The sequence below is a fragment of the Balaenoptera physalus genome (assembly GCF_965194825.1).
Source record: "Balaenoptera physalus genome assembly, chromosome: 10".
NCBI classification, from domain to species: Eukaryota; Metazoa; Chordata; class Mammalia; order Artiodactyla; family Balaenopteridae; genus Balaenoptera; species Balaenoptera physalus.
In genome coordinates, this window is record NC_138889.1 from 106,405,393 (window position 1) to 106,423,610 (window position 18,218).

At 48.9% G+C, this 18,218-nt stretch overlaps 1 long non-coding RNA gene across 3 annotated transcripts in view; it reads right to left on the bottom strand.

Annotated features, from left to right (window-relative positions):
- Positions 1-7,522, bottom strand: part of LOC309668084 — a 44,526-nt gene extending 37,004 nt beyond the window's left edge. For all 3 annotated transcript variants that reach the window (XR_014268077.1, XR_014268078.1, XR_014268079.1), the window contains exon 1: positions 7,157-7,522. This is a non-coding gene — a long non-coding RNA (uncharacterized lncRNA). The remainder of the gene's footprint in view (positions 1-7,156) is intronic.
- Positions 7,523-18,218: the final 10,696 nt, after the last annotated feature.

Genomic DNA, 18,218 nt, shown 5'->3' on the forward strand with positions numbered 1-18,218 from the left:
AATTCAAAAAGACACATGCACCCCCAATGTTCATTGCAGCACTATTTACAATAGCCAGGTCATGGAAGCAACCTAAATGCCCATCGACAGACGAATGGATAAAGAAGTTGTGGTACATATATACAATGGAATATTACTCAGCCATAAAAAGGAATGAAGTTGGGTCATTTGTACAGACGTGGATGGATCTAGAGACTGTCATACAGAGTGAAGTAAGTCAGAAAGAGAAAAACAAATATCGTATATTAACACATATATGTGGAACCTAGAAAAGTGATACAGATGAACCGGTTTGCAAGGCAGAAATAGAGACAGATGTAGAGAACAAATGTATGGACACCAAGGGGGGAAAGTGGCGGGGTGAGGGGCGTTTGGGGTGGGATGAACTGGGAGATTGGGATTGACGTATATACACTAATATGTATAAAATAGATAACTAATAAGAACCTGCTGTATAAAAATAAAATAAAATAAAATTCAAAAATTCAAAAAAAAAAGATTTAAAATAAAAAGAAAGCAAGAAAGTCTCGGGACTTTCCCGGTGGTGCAGTGGTTAAGAATCCGCCTGCCAATGCAGGTGCAGGAAGATCCCACATGCCGTGGAGCAACTAAGCCCATGTGCCACAACTACTGAGCCTGCGCTCTAGAGCCCGTGCTCCGCAACAAGAGAAGCCACCGCAATGAGAAGACCATGCACCGCAACGAAGCGTAGCCTCCGCTCACCGCAACTAGAGAAAGCCTGAATGCAGCAACGAAGACCCAACGCAGCCAAAAATAAAATAAAATTTAAAAATTAATTAATTAATTAAAAAAGAAAAGAGGAACAGAGCTGGACAACTTGTGTTTGATAAAATAGAATCAAGAACTCAGATAGAGCCATGCATAAACGATTAATTGATTCTCAGCCAAGGTGCCAAATGAATTAAATTGGGAAAGGGTAATCTTTTATGGCAAATGATGCTGGAACAGTTGGATAGCCATATAAAAGAAGAGAAAAGAAAAGAAAAGAAGAAAAGAAAAGGAGAGAGAAAGAGGGGGGGGCAGGAAGGAAAGAGAGAGAGAAAGAGAGAGAAAGGAAGAAAGAAGGGGGGAGGAAGGGAGGAAAGAAGAAAGGAAGGAAGGAAGGAAAGAAGGAAAGAAGGAAGAGAGGAAGGGAAGGAGGGAAGAAGGAAGGAAGGAAGGAAAAGAAGAAAGAAAGGAGGGGAGATGAAATTCAACCCTACTTCACACCGTATGCAAAAATGAACTTTAACTTTTTATTTATTTATTTATTGGCTGCATTGGGTCTTTGTTGCTGTGCGCGGGCTATCTCTAGTCATGGCGAGCGGGGGCTAGGGCTACTCTTCGTTGTGGTGCGCGGGCTTCTCATTGCGGTGGCTTCTCTTGTTGTGGAGCACGGGCTCTGGAGCGCAGGCTCAGTAGTTGTGGCACATGGTCTTAGCTGCTCCGCAGCATGTGGGATCTTCCCGGACCAGGGCTCGAACCCATATCCCCTGCATTGGCAGGCGGATTCTTAAGCACTGCGCCACCAGGGAAGTCCCCCAAAATTAACTTTAAATGTATCATAGACCTAAACATAAGAGTTAAAATTATAACACTTGGGCTTCCCTGGTGGCGCAGTGGTTGAGAATCTGCCTGCCAATGCGGGGGACACGAGTTCGAGCCCTGGTCTGGGGGGATCCCACATGCCGCGGAGCAACTGGGCCCGTGAGCCACAATTACTGAGCCTGCGCGTCTGGAGCCTGTGCTCTGCAACAAGAGAGGCCGCGATAGTGAGAGGCCTGCGCACCGCGATGAGGAGTGGCCCTCCGCTTGCCACAACTAGAGAAAGCCCTCGTACAGAAACGAAGACCCAGCACAGCCATAAATAAATAAATAAAAATAAAATGACTAATACTCTTTAAAAAAAAAAATTATAACACTTTTAGAAGTTTAGAAAACAGGAGAAAATCTTAGCCACCTTGGGCTTGGCAAAGATATCTTCAATAGAACACAAAAAATGAGCTATAGAAGAAAAAAATGATATATTGGACTTCATAAAACAAGACTTCTGCTTTCCAAAGAGACTGTAAAGAGACTGTTACAAAAATAAAAAGGCAAGCCACAAACTTTGGGGAAGACATTTGAAAAATCGATATTTGACAAAGGACTTCTATCTAGAAAAGATGGAGAACACTTACAACTGAACAATAAAAAAAGATCATCCAATTTTAAAACAGGGCAAAAGGTTTGAACAGATGCTTCACCAAAGAGGAGCTAAGGGGCTTCCCTGGTGGCGCAGTGGTTGAGAATCTGCCTGCCAATGCAGGGGACACGGGTTCGAGCCCTGGTCTGGGAAGATCCCACATGCCGCGGAGCAACTGGGCCCGTGAGCCACAACTACTGAGCCTGCGCGTCTGGAGCCTGTGCTCCGCAACAAGAGAGGCCACGACAGTAAGAGGCCCGCGCACCGCGATGAAGAATGGCCCCCCGCTCGCCGCAACTAGAGAAAGCCCTCGCACAAAAACGAAGACCCAACACACCCCAAAATAAATAAATAAATTTATTTTTTAAAAAAAGAGGAGCTAGGGAAGACAAATAAGCATATGAAAAGATGCTCTACACCATTAGGAAGATGCAAATTAAAACCACCACAAAATGCCACCACACACCCAAGAAGGGCAAAAATTTAAAAGACCAAGTGTTGGTGAGAATGGAGAACAGCGTGGCAGTTTCTTAAGAACTTACACCTATGCCAGCCATATGACCCAGCCACTCCACTGTTTTTATTTACCAACAGCAATGGGAGAATTTGCCCACTCGAAGACATGCGCTTGAGCGTTCACAGCAGCGTTATCTGCAACTGCCAAAATCTGGAAACAACCCAAATGTCAGTCAACAGATGAACAGGTAACAGATTTTGGTATATCTAGACAATGAAATACAAATTATATAAAACATGTACTTTTATAACATGTTAGAAAATGCAAACTAATCTTTAGGGTCAGAAAGCAGATTAGAGGTTGCCCAGCACAGGGGGAGGGGAGGGAAGGAGGGATTTCCAAGGTGCAACAGGGAATCTTTGGGGTGATGGATACATTCCTTATCTTGATTATGGAGGTGGTTTCACAGGTGAGTGGATATGTCAAAAAGCATTAAATTGCACACATTTTTTGTAAACTTAAATAAGTACAGTCAATTATCCTCAAGAAAACTATAATTAAACTTAAAAATTATAATCAAACAAAACACTCATGTATTTAAGAAATCTGGCCTTGTAAGTACTCAGCAGCCCCCTGGGTGTCCCCCTGACCTGTGACCCAAGGTAACCGCTAGCCTACATTCTCGTGTTTTCCTCATAAATGTGCCACCTACTCACACATTCCTCAACGGCATGCTGTTTGGTGACAACAGCATGGCATCCCGTAGTCTTCAACCACTTCTTTCAACAACAGTGTTATGTGTTTGAGATACAACCTCGTCGATGATTGATCGTGGCTGTGGTTTGCTCCTTTTCTCCCCTTTATTCATTTATTAAGCTTGAAAGCAAACGTCAGGCAGCAGCGAATCTGCAGGGGGACAGCTCCCAGCTCATCTGAGGCCACAGGTGCTTGGCAGGAGGCCAGTGTAGCCCAGGGGCACGAGTATGGGGGACAGAGTGGGCTCTGGGGTCACGCAGGTGGCAGGGCTCAGTCCCTGGGGCCAGTGTCTGTGAGGAGGACTGTTGACTCTACTCTTGTTGAGAAGGGGCCATGCAAGGCTTTGAGTAGAGGGCTGATGGGATCTAACCTGATTCTGGAAGATGCTCTGGCTGGGAGAAGGGAATGGGTGACCAGGCGGGGGACTGGGGCAGGGAGACCCATTCAGGGCTACTACGTCCGAGCAGGAGGTGACTGGCTGGCCTGGGGTGCCAGCAGCACCCCCTGGAGGAGTGGTCAGGGAAGGGGGGGCGTGATTTGCAGGAAGAGCCCTTTGGATTTGCTGAAAGGTTAGGAGTGGAATTTGAAAGAGGAATTGCCGAGGAGACTTTGCGCGGTGTGTCTGAATGACCGCCTGGTGGCGTTTTACCGAGACGGGTGACGTCTTTTCCCCAAGGGGAGAGTGAGGGTTGTGAACTCACACATCTGGGGAGACCAGGCAGGTGGAGAACCCAAGGGGGGTGGGGGCCGTGACCACCCAGCCCCAACCACTGTCGCCCTGGAGCTTGTGAGCCCAGGGGTGCCAATCAGTCAGAGGTCACAATTTTTATGTGAAATCTCCAAAATGTTCAACGTTGGCTCGATTGTTTAAAACACAGCCTTTGGGCCAAAGGTGTCTGGAGGAGCCAAGCCACCCTCCTCTTCCAGCCTCACCAGCCTGGATGCCCAGCTCCTTCCCCACCGGGCGTGAGGCTCCTCTCTCCCTCGTGAGGCCATCCTGACGTCAGCTGGGGGCCCCTCCCACCCCTCCCTGTTGCCTCCATGCCCTCTTGGTTTCCTTCATCACCCTTAGAATCTGTTTTCATGAAATTAGTGGTTGGGGAGCCAGTTGAGATGTGGCCCCCTCCCTCCACCTTGCTGGCTGGAAGGCTTCTGTCTTGTTCTCACCACATCCCCAGAGCTTTGCTCCAGGGCCCAACTCAAGGTACCCAATAATTGTTTGTTGGGTGAATGAATGACGAATGAATGAATGGGAGAGAAGAGAGTGAGGAGGCCGAAGAGAGCGTCCCGTTGTTCAGTGGGGTTTCCATTCCGTTTGCCTCCACCTGCCGAAAGCTTGACCCTTCCTGGGGTCCATGGGGACAGCCCCAAGCACCCCCCAAGTTAGAGTGTGGGCCCACGACCCGCCCACAAACACCCCCTTTCCCACCCCCTCCTCCTGGCACAGACGTCAGAACTCGCTACCCGCCCACGCCCCTCCCTCCCCATGGCATCATCGTGTTCTCTGGGCCCTCGCTGGGCCCACCAAAGCCCTCTCCTGGGACATTTCTAAGGAAAATGGAGAAAGAAGATCAGCCCTCTTTGGGGGTGGAGCAGCAAGAATTGACATGCTGGGGTGATGGCTGCCACGCTGTCCCCTGTGTGGAGGAAACAGATCTGCAGCGAGAAAGAAGCCAAGAGAGAAGTGGAGACAAGGGACAGAGGAGGGACGCAGCCCCCAGGCCTCCAGTGCAACTCTCCCCCTGGTCTCATGCGAGCTGGGGACAATGTTGGTCCCAATCCAAATCCTGGCGATGCTGCACTGGGGTCCTGGGCCTGGCACAGAGGGTGGGGGCAGGGCACCCACAGGAGCCATGCGTGTCCCTTCAGGTTCAGTGGGTGGCAGGGGTCTGCCGAGGCTGTGTGCCCCCCTGGGTCCCCGAGGAGGTGCTAACGGAGCACCAGTTACATGTGGCATGTTTAGTCCTCACAGCTGAGAACTGACTTCTCAGGGATACAGCTGTCTTGGCTTAGGGAACTCCCTTGGCTAGGTCACGTGGGCCAAGGTGAGACCCTGAGGACACCAGTTTTTGCAGGAGAAAACTGCAAACTGGGGCGGGAGAAAACTGCTGACAGAGGGTAAGGCGGAGGCTGCCCAGTGAACCCAGAGGCAAGGGCATCCCGCAAGCAAGGCTGTCCAGTTCCACCCGGGCATGCATGTTCTCACGGCTGCAGGAAAACATGCCCTCTGTCTCCTTAAGCCTCTAGGATTTAGGCAAATGGTGCATATGTGTGTGGGCACGTGTGTGTGTGTTTGTGTAAATAAAGGCTGGGGGCTGACATTCAGTTTCCAAGGTACAGACCCACCCAGGATAGAACCGTAGGAAATCATAAGCCCGTGGTAGACAGCGACTCCAGCAGGACAGGAAGTAACCAGGAGCCTGGAAGCCCCACCTTCACCCTCCCCGCAAAACCCTCCTTCATTTTGTTCAAATAGCACAGATGGGGAGAGAGCCCAAAAGTCCAGTCCCCCTGACATCTGCATTACAGATGTTCTTCCTCGAAAAATAAGAGTTATTCGTTAAAACTGCCAAGCAACATTAGTTATACGTGAAAAGATGAATCACATTTTGACTTAGATTTACACCAGCCTCACTCCGTGTGTACAGTTTAGTGCTTGTCCTTCAAACAACATCTATCCCTGCCTGATCTGACCCTGGACCGAACCCCACTCCCTATGAGCCCTTCTCAAGTTGGTCTCTGGGGTTCCCTATGTGTCTCCCACAGTCCTCATGGTCAAAAAAAATGATGATGATGATGTTGATGATGAAGACGATGACATTAATAACAGGCATTCGCTGCTTGTCAGGGCCTGTTATAAGTGATCTATATAAACTTATTTAGTCCTCACAGAGCTTTATGAGATCAGAACTATTATCATCCCCATTTTACAGAGGAGGAAACTGAGGCTTAATGCCTTTTCTAAGGCCACACAGATTGGGCACAGCAGGGATTCAAATCCAGACAGCCTACTCCCGAATCTGTGTGAGTAACCATCGAACCACACTGCCTCTCGTTTTGGGAGAATTCAGGGGTTTGTTAAAACCATGGCCGGCACTGGCTACTCTGATCTCAGGCCGTGCATGTCTCATCCACAGAAGCAGAAAAGAAAGCTTCTGATTGCACGGTGTGTTTGCACATTGCCGGCCAAATCCTGCCACTGTGTTTTACAGTGAAATGAGAGGGATTTTGCCAAAATCCATGTCACGCTTTCACTTACACTCCCCGCAGCTTTTCCTTGCATCCACCTAAAATTACTCTTCTTAGCAATAGGCTACAGGGCTTCCCTGGTGGCGCAGTGGTTAAGAATCCACCTGCCAATTCAGGGGACACAGGTTCGAGCCCTCATCCAGGAAGATCCCACATGCCGCGGAGCAACTAAGCCCATGCGCCACAACTACTGAAGCCCACGCGTCACAACTACTGAAGCCCACGCACCTAGAGCCTGTGCTCTGCAACAAGAGAAGCCACCGCAATGAGAAGCCTGCGCACCACAAGGAAGAGTAACCCCCACTTGCTGAAACTAGAGAAAGCCCGCGCGCAGCAACGAAGACCCAACACAACAAAAATAAATGAAATAAAATAAATAAATTTATAAAACAGTGGTCCCCAACCTTAAAAAAAAAAAAAAAGGCTGTAACTCACAAAATCAAAGAGACAGCGCTCTGCTAGAGGACCAGGCGTTCCTAAGAATGCAGCTAAACCAGCATATGACTTACTCAGTAAAGATGCTGAAATCCTAAAGGCCGAGAACCGGGGGGCCAGCAGGGGTGGTCCGGACCCCTGGAACAGGGGCCCCGTGGCACGGGTTCCAGGGAAATCGTGCAAGGGCTGGGGGGCCAGCCGTTTGCATCCAGCTTTGTTAAAATGTGCCAGCTGGTCGCTGCCAGCTGTGGTCAAGACCCTGCGCAGAGCGGGGCAAAGTTCAGCCTGTTTGAGCGGCTCGCATTCTGACGAGACTTATTCCGACTGGCTGGTTAACATCTCCCCACTGAATTTTAACATGAAATATCTTTTTGACGCAGCAAGGAGAGCGAAGTCCCTTTGGTGAAGGCAGGCTAAGCTTGCAGGAGCCGCCAGGCACATGAAAGGGAAGAAGCCGCAGCCACGGCTGCCCAAAGCTCTCCTTGACCTACTTAGAGCTGATCTGTTCCATGAGCCAGAGGAACCCGGGGCAGGGGAGGGGGAGGGGGGAGGGGGGAGGGGGAGGTGGGAGGGGGGAGGGGGAGGTGGGGCTCCTGGGAGGCCGAAACAAACAGGGGCTGTGACCAGGGCTGTGGCAGCCCACACGAGGGGGCCAGTTAAAGCCATGCTATACTCACCCACAAGCTTTGGCCACCTGCCCGAGACGGTGCTGAGCCAGCGGCCCGCGGCCACCCTCTCCACCACTGTGCGGCGTCCGCGTGGGCGGTGGGTACACACAGGTGGCCCAGCCTCTCCTGCTCCCAGGGGTCAGCAGCCTCGACGCCAGAGGAAAATGCATTTCAACGCAGCCAGTGCCTGTGACTGCTCTGGAGAGATGCCTGGGGCAGGAAGCAGGGGTTCTGTTGATGAGTGCCCACTGGATACCAGGCAGGTGCCACACGCGGTGCCCCAGAGGTGGGAACGGGTGACTCTGGAAGTTAGCTTGGAGGGAAGGCTGCTTTTCTGTCTGGTAAAACCTTTTATTGGGGCTTTTGGCTACAGAAAGGTAAAGCTAGAGTCTGGTCCGGAAGGAGAGGAGGTCAAGCTGGCAGCATCAGGAAGTAAATGGATCTCTTCCCCGGCCCCTGAAGGGCTATGAGAGGGATTGATTTGGGGCTCCCTCTAAGGAGGTTCTGAGCTAGGAGAAGGGGGCCCTTGGGCTCAAGGAAGAGAGGATGTGAGGGAAGGGGCTGCTGATCTGATGGAGCAGGAGCCCAGGGAGAGGGGCAAGGATGCTGAGGCAAGGGTGCTACCTGGTATCCTCCTTTGCTGCCCGAAAGCCTTCAGCCAATCTCAGGAGTTAAAAACATAAACACTGGAGCTGGACAGACCTGGATTGGAGTCCTGATTCTGCCACAGAGTAGCTGTATGACCCAGACTCAGCTCTACGAGCCTCAGTTTTCACATCTGTAAAAATGGGTATAAGAATCATATATCTAATTAAAAGGGTTGTCAGAAGGATTAAATGAGTTATTACAGGAAGAGGACTTAGAATTGTGCCCAACACATATAAAGACCCAATAATATCACTTATATGTGGAATCTAAAAAAGGAAAACTTAAGAGAAACAGAGTAGAATGACGGTTACCAGGGGCTGGGGGCAGAGGGGAAATGGAAGATGTTGGTTAAAGGGTACAAACTTCCAGTTACAAGATTAACAAGTTTGGGGATCTAATATACAGCATGGTGATTATAGCTAATAATACCGTATCATATGCTTGAATGTTACTAAGAGAGTAGATCTTACACGTTCTCACCACAAAAAGGAATGGTAACTATGTGACGGGATGGAGGTGGCAGCTAATATATGGTGGTCCTCATTTTTCAATTTATAAAAGTATCAAATCAACGCATTGTACACCTTAAACTTACACAATGTTACTTGTCAATTACATTTCAATAAAGCTTGGTGGGGGGAGCGTTAATGAGACCATTCGGTATCGTCATCTTCCTCACCACAACCAACACCACCACCAGCATCATCATCAAGCCTTGAGGCATCTCTCAGCTGTTCTACAGGGAATTCTGAGTTGAGCCTGTGGCCACATTTGGGGCACATTTGGTAGTAATGAGGAGCGGGCCCAGTGCATTTTTCCAGGAAGGTGGTGGCCCAGACTTTCAGAACTTCCCAGAAGAGCAGTTTGGAAAAAGTAACACCCAGGAGACCAGATCTTCAGAGGTTCTGGAGAAGGAGTTGGAATTCCAGGCATCACATGTGTCGGGGGCTCTAATTACTTGGACACTCTGGCAGCGGGAGAAGGTGAGGACCCTCAAAGAACCATGACTTCTTGTCCTGAAAACAACCTTGCGAAGTGGGGGCTATGATGCTCTATTTACAGATGAGGGAAAGAAAAGGCCCTGAGAGCCCAAATTCAAACCGAGACCATGAAGACCGCACAGTCTCCCTGTGTCCTGCCTGGGCCCTGGTCCGCGTGCTGGGTCCTGCTGTGGGCACCGTGAGGGACACAATGACTTAGTCTGGGCCCTTGGGAAGCGTGCAGCCCATCACCTGACAGAAGAAAGAGCTGGAGGATCCTCCCGCGGGCAGGGGGCTGCGGTGGAGATGGGCAGGGACAGGGAGGGAGAAGCGTGGACGGATGGTGGCAACGGCCCTCAGATAGAAGAAATGGCACACAAGGGAAGACGGGTGCAGGGCATTTCAGGCCATGTGAAGGAGGCGGCAAAGTGAAGGCTCTGAAGATGGGTTGGGGAGGGGGGCTCTGGCTGGCTTGGCCTTGTCTCTGAAGCACTCGGGAGTCATCGGAGGCTTTGACGAGCCGGAGCCTGCAGACACCTTCAGAGGGACCAACTGAGACTGTCCTCCCAGAATTGCCATCTGGTCTCAAAGCACTTGAGGGAAGGGAGGACAGTGGAGCTCAGGTGCTACGTTACACTCTGTCCCAAGTGCTGGGGACCCCGGAGGCATAAGCAAACTCAGTTGGCTGTGGCTGCCACCTCCTCCAGCCGCCTGCCTGGATTCAGCCAGCCTTCCTGGCCACCAGGGACTTCGCTGAGTCACTGACGGTAAGCACTCCTACCGGCCTTTCTCCTGCCTGGCCTGGGACCAAGGGCAGCTGCTGTCACCACAGGACATTGGGGCTGGGAGGAATCACAAAAAACTGCTGCGCCATCTGGCCAGAAAGGTCCATGGCGCATCCCCAGGCCCAAAAAAACACACAAAAAAAGACAAAAGAAAACATGTTGATGAACAGCTTGCCTGTGCCTATTTTCGGAAAGTACGCAATCTTACTGGTCACAACCCCCAGTATTTACCAGGGCTGGCTCCGGAGCGGGGACGCCACACCTTCCTGCAAGAGCACCTCCCCTGGTCCCTTCGCCCCAACTGCCTGACCTCTCTGCTCCTTGACCTTCTCTCCACCCGCCGCTCACCCCCACGGTCATGATCCAGACTCTCTTTCACTGGAGGCTTGTCTTCCTGGCCTCTAAACACTGGAGACCAAGGCCTCAGCCTCAGACCTCATCTCCCTGCTGTGAAAGGTCACTCCCTAGATGAGCTCAGCCAGTCCTGGACTTGAAATGCCTTTCAGCCCTAGTTATCCCCAAATACCAACTCTCACTCCATAGCGACCTTCGATAGACAGGTCAGGTTTTGTTTACTTTGCTTTTTGGTTTTTGGTTTTTTTTGGCTGCACCACGCGGCTTGCAGGATCTTAGTTTCCCCACTAGGGATCGAACCCGTGCCGCCTGCAGTGGAAGCACAAAGTCCTAACCACTGGACCACCAGGCAATTCCTAGACAGGTCAGTCTTATCACATCCAAAGCCAGACAATTTGCTGCCCCCTCAAACTCGCTTCACCCCAGTGTTCTCCATCTCAGTAGATGGCCCCCCATTTACTGGCCCGACCACAGGGTCAACCTTCCCTCCCCTCTCTGCACCCACACCCAACCCAAAACAAACCAATATACCCCGAGTCTAAGCATATCTCCCACCTGCCCTAACATCCTAGAGCTGACCCTCGTCTTTGCTCACGGGGACACCACCCCTGAGGACCCCCTCCTACCCTGCTCCTTTTTCAGTGCATTCTCCACACGGCAGCCAGAGGGATCTTTTTAAAACATGTCAGACCACATCACTCCCCTCCTCAAAACCCTGTAAGGATCTGTATGTTCTAGCCCCATAACTGCTCACCTCATCCTACTCTCTCTCACTCACTCCATTCCCTCCCCGGCCTCCTTACCAAGCCTTGAGCATGCCAGGCACACACCCACCCCAGGGCCTTTGTATTTTCTCTTCTCTCTGCCAGGAATGTTCTATCCCCAGGCGTTTGTGTGCCTTGTCCCCTTACCTATTTGTGTCTCTTCCAATGTCACCTCCACAGAGAGGTCTTCCCTGACTGCCGTGTCTAAAGGAACCCCCTCACTCTTACCCCTTATGCCACCTTGTTCCTCTCCATGGCATGATCACTACTCATCATTGGATTATATTCATCTATTTTTTGGTTTGCTTTCCCTCCCCCAGCGGCATGGCCTCCACGGAGCACAAGGGCAGGTACTTAGCTTGTTTGTTCTCTGCTGCGTCCCCAGTGCCAAGAGCAGTGGCTGGTGCATAATCAATGCTCAGTAAAATCTGCTCAGTGAAGAATGAATCTCCACAACACTAAGAGAAAAGCGCACTTGATATCCTCTAAGAGATCAAGGAAATGATGCCACCCATGAAACAAGAAGTGGAAGTTAGGAAACAAGAACAGGCAGTTGTAGGAAGGACCGAATAGTAATTTTGAAGTGAAAAGTATACATTCTGAAATTAAAATTCCCACAGTTTGAAAATCAGAGTCTCAACTGAAGGACTGAAGAGCAGAATGAGTTCAAGTAAAGAGCAACTCAGTGAGCTGGATGCTGGAGTGGAATGCCTCCCACCAGGAGGAGGTTGATTCTGATGAATTCTGGAATGTGTTTGTGTTTGTAGTGTGCACTTTAAGTATTTGCTCATTCATTCATTCATTCAGTCCACACTTACTGAGTGCTTCCTAAGTGCCAGGCTTTGCTCCGGGTGAAGGGGGTACAGCAGTGAGCAAAACTGACCAGGCCCCCACTTCAAAGGAGCTTACATTCTAGCAGTGGGAAGCCAGACAACAAGGGAATCCAGGAGTAAAAGATGAAATGCGCTGGATGGTGGGGAGGGCAATGGGGAGAAGAGAAGCAGGAAAGGAGGCTGGGGAGTGCGAGGTTGGGGGCAGTTAACATTTAAATAGGGGGTCAGAAATGAACTTATTTACAAAACAGAAATCGAGTCACAGATGTAGAAAACAAACTTATGGTTACCAAGGGGGAAAGGGGGTGAGGGATAAAGTGGGAGATTGGGGGTGACATATACACACTACTATATCTAAAATAGATAACTAATAAGGACCTACTGTATAGCACAGGGAATTCTACTCAATACTCTGTAATGACCTATATGGGAAAAGAATCTAAAAAAGAGTGGAGGGCTTCCCTGGTGGTGGCGCAGTGGTTAAGAATCCGCCTGCCAATGCAGGGGACACGGGTTCGAGCCCTGGTCTGGGAAGATCCCACATGATGCGGAGCAGCTGGGCCTGTGAGCCACAACTACTGAGCCTGCGCGTCTGGAGCCTGTGCTCCGCAACGGGAGAGACTGCGATAGTGAGAGGCCCGCGCACCGCGATGAAGAGTGGCCCCCGCTTTCCACAACTAGAGAAAGCCCTCGCACAGAAACAAAGACCCAACACAGCCATAAATAAATGAATAAATAAATAAACAAAAATTTTAAAAAGAGTGAGTGTATGTATAACTGATTCATTTTGCTATACAGTAGAAACTAACACAGCATTGTAAATCAACTATACTCCAATAAAAATTTTCAATAAATAAATAGGGGGATCAGGGAGGGCCTCGCTGAGAATGAGACTTCTTCACGAAGACTTGGATGAGGTGAGCTCTGTGGCTCTCTGGGAGAAAAGGGTTCCTGGAAGAAGGAACAACAAGTGCAAAGGCCCTGAGGCAGAGACATGGAGCAGCAGGAGGAGGCCAGTGGGGCTGGCGTGGATGCAGGAAGGACAGGAGAGGAGCCTACAGAGACAGCAGAGGCTGAAAGTGAGGGGACTTTGACTTTCACTCTGTGTGAGATGAGAAGGCACTGCCGGGTTTCCTGCATAGCAGTGACACAGTCTGATGGAAGTTGACGAAATAAAAATTCACATCTTAAGGCAAGACAAGAAAAATTTTAACATAAACCTTTTTCTCTGCGCTTTGGCCTCCTCCCTCCCCACTGGTGTGCAAAGTGCATCCACGTTATGTGTTAACCAGACCTCCCCAGTGGCAGAGACACCTGCTCAACCATAAAGATCCATTTTTCTCCTTCTGGCGCCAGCCATGTAACCCCTTAGAAGATAACATTCCTTTCTCAATCCTGTAAGGGGTCAAGATGACCCACCACTCACCTTGTATGGCCCAGAACAGACTGGTCAGATGGCCTGGGGAGATACTGGGCCACACCTAATAGAAGTTCTTAGCTTAAATACTTACAACCATATTAAGGTTACTAGCTATATTACTTATATTCTGTCATATTATAAAATTACTGTTTCTTGCATTACCAAATGTATGACTGAGCCTCTGATAAAATTAGTGATGATTAGGTGACTTGAAACAATAGATCCAATATCCAGTTCTGTAAGATCAATGATTGTAATAGTGTAACTCTAGATATGGGAAGAAGCAACAAGAGGGAACAATTTCCTGGACCATAAAAGACTAATAAGACGGGCAGCCCAGAGGCTTTTGGCTACTGTTAACAGGGCCTAGTCCAGGAATAGCACATTGAGTGGCCTATCAATGAAATCCTCGCCTGACCTGGGAATAAGCATTCCTAGTTCCGTGGGACAAATTGGTCACAAAATGCCTCCTAAGCCTTGGTCGAAATAAAGTCCAAAAGGGAAGGGTTTGTGAAATAAAGAATGTCGCCCACCATCCAGTTCTACAAGAATCAAGTCATTTGCCACTGCGGTCTCTGACCTACAGTAACCCTAAAAAAAATTCAGGGCAAAGATCAAGATGAAGCACTTTATGCTCTGGGAAAACTTGCAGAACGGGCCTTTGGATAATTAGCTATTTTCAGGAGAAATTTTTTATGAACTCGGATTCTTGCACCTTCTCACATTTAGAAAAGCACTAAGGTCATTAACTAAGATGTCTGTTCCTCGTGACGAGCGGCAACATTCTCTTGAGATGTGTGCTCAATTGCAGGTTCCAGCTTTGCCAAAATCACTTCTATACTGGCCTCCCCCTTAACCTCTTCAGAACAGTCCTCAGAGCTCTCTGAGAGACTCTCTCCCAGGTTATAATCCTCAGTTTGGCTCAAATAAAATTTTCCATTTCTTTCTTAGGTTGACTACTGATTAATTTTTTTTGTTAACAAAGTAAAACAGAATCCCTCTATCTGTGTGCATGGGGAGAATAGATGGCAGAGGCTCAAAGGTGGAGGAAGGGAGGCCAGTGAAGAGGCCCCTGCAATGATCCAGGGAAACACGGCAGCAGCTTGGACCATGGGGGTAGCAGATGGGGAGGGGAGAAGTGGGCACGGTCCAGGCATGGCTTGAAGGTCAAGCCAACAGGACATCCTGGCAAATGGCATATGAAGTATGACAGGGATGGCTCCAGGGTTTTTTCCTGAGCAGCTGGAAAGATGGAGTCCCCGACCGCTGAGACAGGAAAGCCACAGAGAAGCACATTTAAAGGGAGCTCAGCTTTGGCCTCGGTAAGTGTGCGACGTCTGTTAGGCCTATTAGAAAATGATTAAAGAAGATAACTGAGGTGATACAAAGTTTATTTAACACTTCATGGATAGACCTAGGGATTATCATACTAAGTGAAGTAAGTCAGACAGAGAAAGACAAATATATGATATCACTCATACGTGGAATCTAATTTTTTTTTAATTATACAAATGAACTTATTTACAAAACAGAAAAGGCTCACAGATTTCGAAAACTAACTTGTGGTGACCAAAGGGGAAACGTGGTGGGAGGGGGTAGGGATAAATTAGGAGCTTGGGATTAACATACACACACTACTATATATAAAATAGATAACCAGCAAGGGCCCACTGTATAGCACAGGGAACTCTACTCTATATTCTGTAATAACCTATATAGGAAAAGGAATCTGAAAAAGAATGAGTATATGTATCTGTATAACTGAATCACTATGCTGTACACCTGAAACTAACACAACAATAAACTATAACATTAACTATAAATCAACTATACTCCAATAAAATTTTTTTTAACGGTGAATTAGATAAAAATTTCAAAAAAAAAAACCACAACACTTCATGACGTGGACCATCTCCATTCAGAGAACTGCAAAATGAGGGAGGGGGAAGGCAGGAAGCTTTATAAAATAAAGAATAAAGAATAGGATGAGAAAAGTAGAAAATATCAGATTGGCTGGGGCCACATAGTGAACCCTGTTTGGAATGAGAAGCAACAAGGCAATAAGTATAAAGCCCAGGGTTGGCTTGTCATCTGGGGACCGGCTGGCTGCATACACTGCATTTCTGGTCAAGCGGAGCATTTACAGGGACATGAATGTTATCAAAGTTTTCCTTTGTTGCCATGGCACCCCCAGCAGGAGTGGCTCCATCTGGGGCCTTGTGTATTTCAACAGGCCCCTACGTTTAGGGGGTTGGATTAAAGTCTAGCATTCCGAGAAGAAGTCCTTGAAGAGGTGAATTGTCCCAAAGATGGAGGAGAGAGACTGAGAAGAGGACCAAGGACTGAGCCTTGTGACCCCAAGGGTAAGAGTGTGGGGAGAAGAGGAGGAATCAGTCAAAGAGACTGAGAAGCGGGGGAGGGGGAAGAGAGCCGGGCGAGCCCTGGGGCCCAGGTAAGAAGGGTCTTATGAAAGGAGAAATCTCAGAGGCTGTGATGGCTCAAGTAAGATGAAAATGGAAAGTGGCACTGAACTCACTGCAGGGACATCATTGGTGACCATGGGGTGACGGGGCAAAAACTTGATGGAGATGAATCCAAAAATGAATGGGAAGAGAGAAATTGGAGATGGGTGTCGACAAGCCTTTTATGGAACTGTACAGTAAATAGAAGCAGAAAAAGAGGGTGGCAGCTGAAGAGAGATGCAAGGTTGAAAGTGAGAGGAGCTTTTTTTGAGGATTGGAGAAAAAAGCAGCATGTTTGTACATTGATGGGAATTGTCCAGTAGGGAGGGAAAGTCAGGTGCCAAGGAGGAAGGGGAGTCTTGAAAAGGTGGAGAGGTGGGCTGCAGGGCACACAGGGAGGAGCTGGCCACGATGAGAGGGGACGTGTAGGGCATTACGGTGGCAGGATGGAAGGCAGAATGTTGGGGCACCGAGGCCTGTTGGCTTCGGTGAGAGACTCAGACTGTTGGCTTCTGATGGCTTCTATTTTCTTAGTGAAATAAGGAGAAAAGACATTTATTAAGAGGACAGAAGAGGAGGTGGGAGGTTTGAAGGGAGGAGATGGTATAAAAGAGCTCCTAGTTTGTGTGTTCAAATATAAGGCTAACAGAAATAAAATGTGTCACTGCCAAACCACGACAGAAGAAAAATAGAACAAGAAAAGGCAATGGATTCCACAGAAAATAGGAACAAGGAAAAGATTTAAAGGGAAAATATGGTAAAGAAGAAAAAGCATCAAAAGGCCAAACATGACCATAACCACAATAAATGTGAATAGGCTAGAATCACTAGGTAAAATTTTCATTTGGACTTTACAAAAGGAGATGTTAAGCTTAGTTTGCATTCCAGGCTTATGAAGCAGAACATACAATGACTAAAATAGAGTCTGGAAGTATTCACACCAAATTGTTACCAGTGGTGATCACTGGTTGGTGAGTTTAGGAGAGATCTTTGTTTCTTTTTACCTTTCAATATTTTTTGAATTTTTTGGAAGGTGCATACATTAATTTTATTATCAGGGTAAAAAAAGAAGTTGTTTTTAAAAACAGCTGAAGCACATCTTCATGGAACCTTTGTTTGCTGTCCAAACCTGGGTTCTAAAGATGCTCTTAAGAAGGGTCCCTGCCCAGAATGAACTGGATGGAATTGAGGCCAGCCAGACAATAACAGAAGGGTGCAAGACAGTGTGAAGAGGGGGGCTCCACTGCCCACTCTGAGCTCCACGGGGAGGCAGGAATAATCAAGGAGAGCTCCCTGGAGGAGGAGGCTCTTGTAGTACATGCAGGATGTGGCCCAAGGGTGAGCCTGGAGATAGCATTCTAGGCTAGGGCCACTGTCTGAGTAAGGGCAGGAGCCCACTGAGCCAGCACAGGGTGCGTGTGGGAAGCAGTGGGCGAGCTGGGGTACAGAGGCCACGGAGGCGAGGAGGTTGTACCTGTGAGCTACATGAATGGGCTGAGGGAAGAGTGGGCAAGACAAAAGGAAGCAGTGGGAGGGGAGATATTCCTCAAATAGGCGGATCTCACGCTCCAAAGCGCATGAGAACAAATGGCTGGTCCATCACTGCTCCACTGCCCACTCTCTACCTGCCACACGTCACACACACACTTGAACACACTCATGTACATATATGTGCACATACATCTATACACTCACGCACACACACATGCACACGCATTCATGCACCACGTGTGTACACACATCCATGCACTCGTGCACATGCCTGTGCACACACATCTGTGCACTCATGTACACACATGGGCACACACATCCATGCACTCACGTATACATGCACACACATTTTTTGCCCTTTTGTGGCTTCTGGCCCTTTAGCCTGGAGAATTAACTATTGCAACCATGGGGGGGGGTCTCTTGGCTCAGGTCCAATCTTCCTTGACCTCCCCCCCAGCATGCATTGCTTCCCCACCCCCGCCCTGGCCATGGGACACATTGGCTAGCTGCTGCTGAGGGGGTGCCCCCTGGCCTTTAAGCAGGATTTGACAGGAGGGTTTTGCAGTGTGGGAGATGGGTTGCAGGGACAGGAACAGAGGCAGGGAGACCAGGGAGGGGACAGCTGTGGAGACAGAGAGGTAGGGGAGGAGAAGTTAGTAGGGTTTGGCCACTGGAGGGGTTGGGAAGTGAGTAACAGGAAGAATGAAACAAGACACGGAATTTGGGAGTGG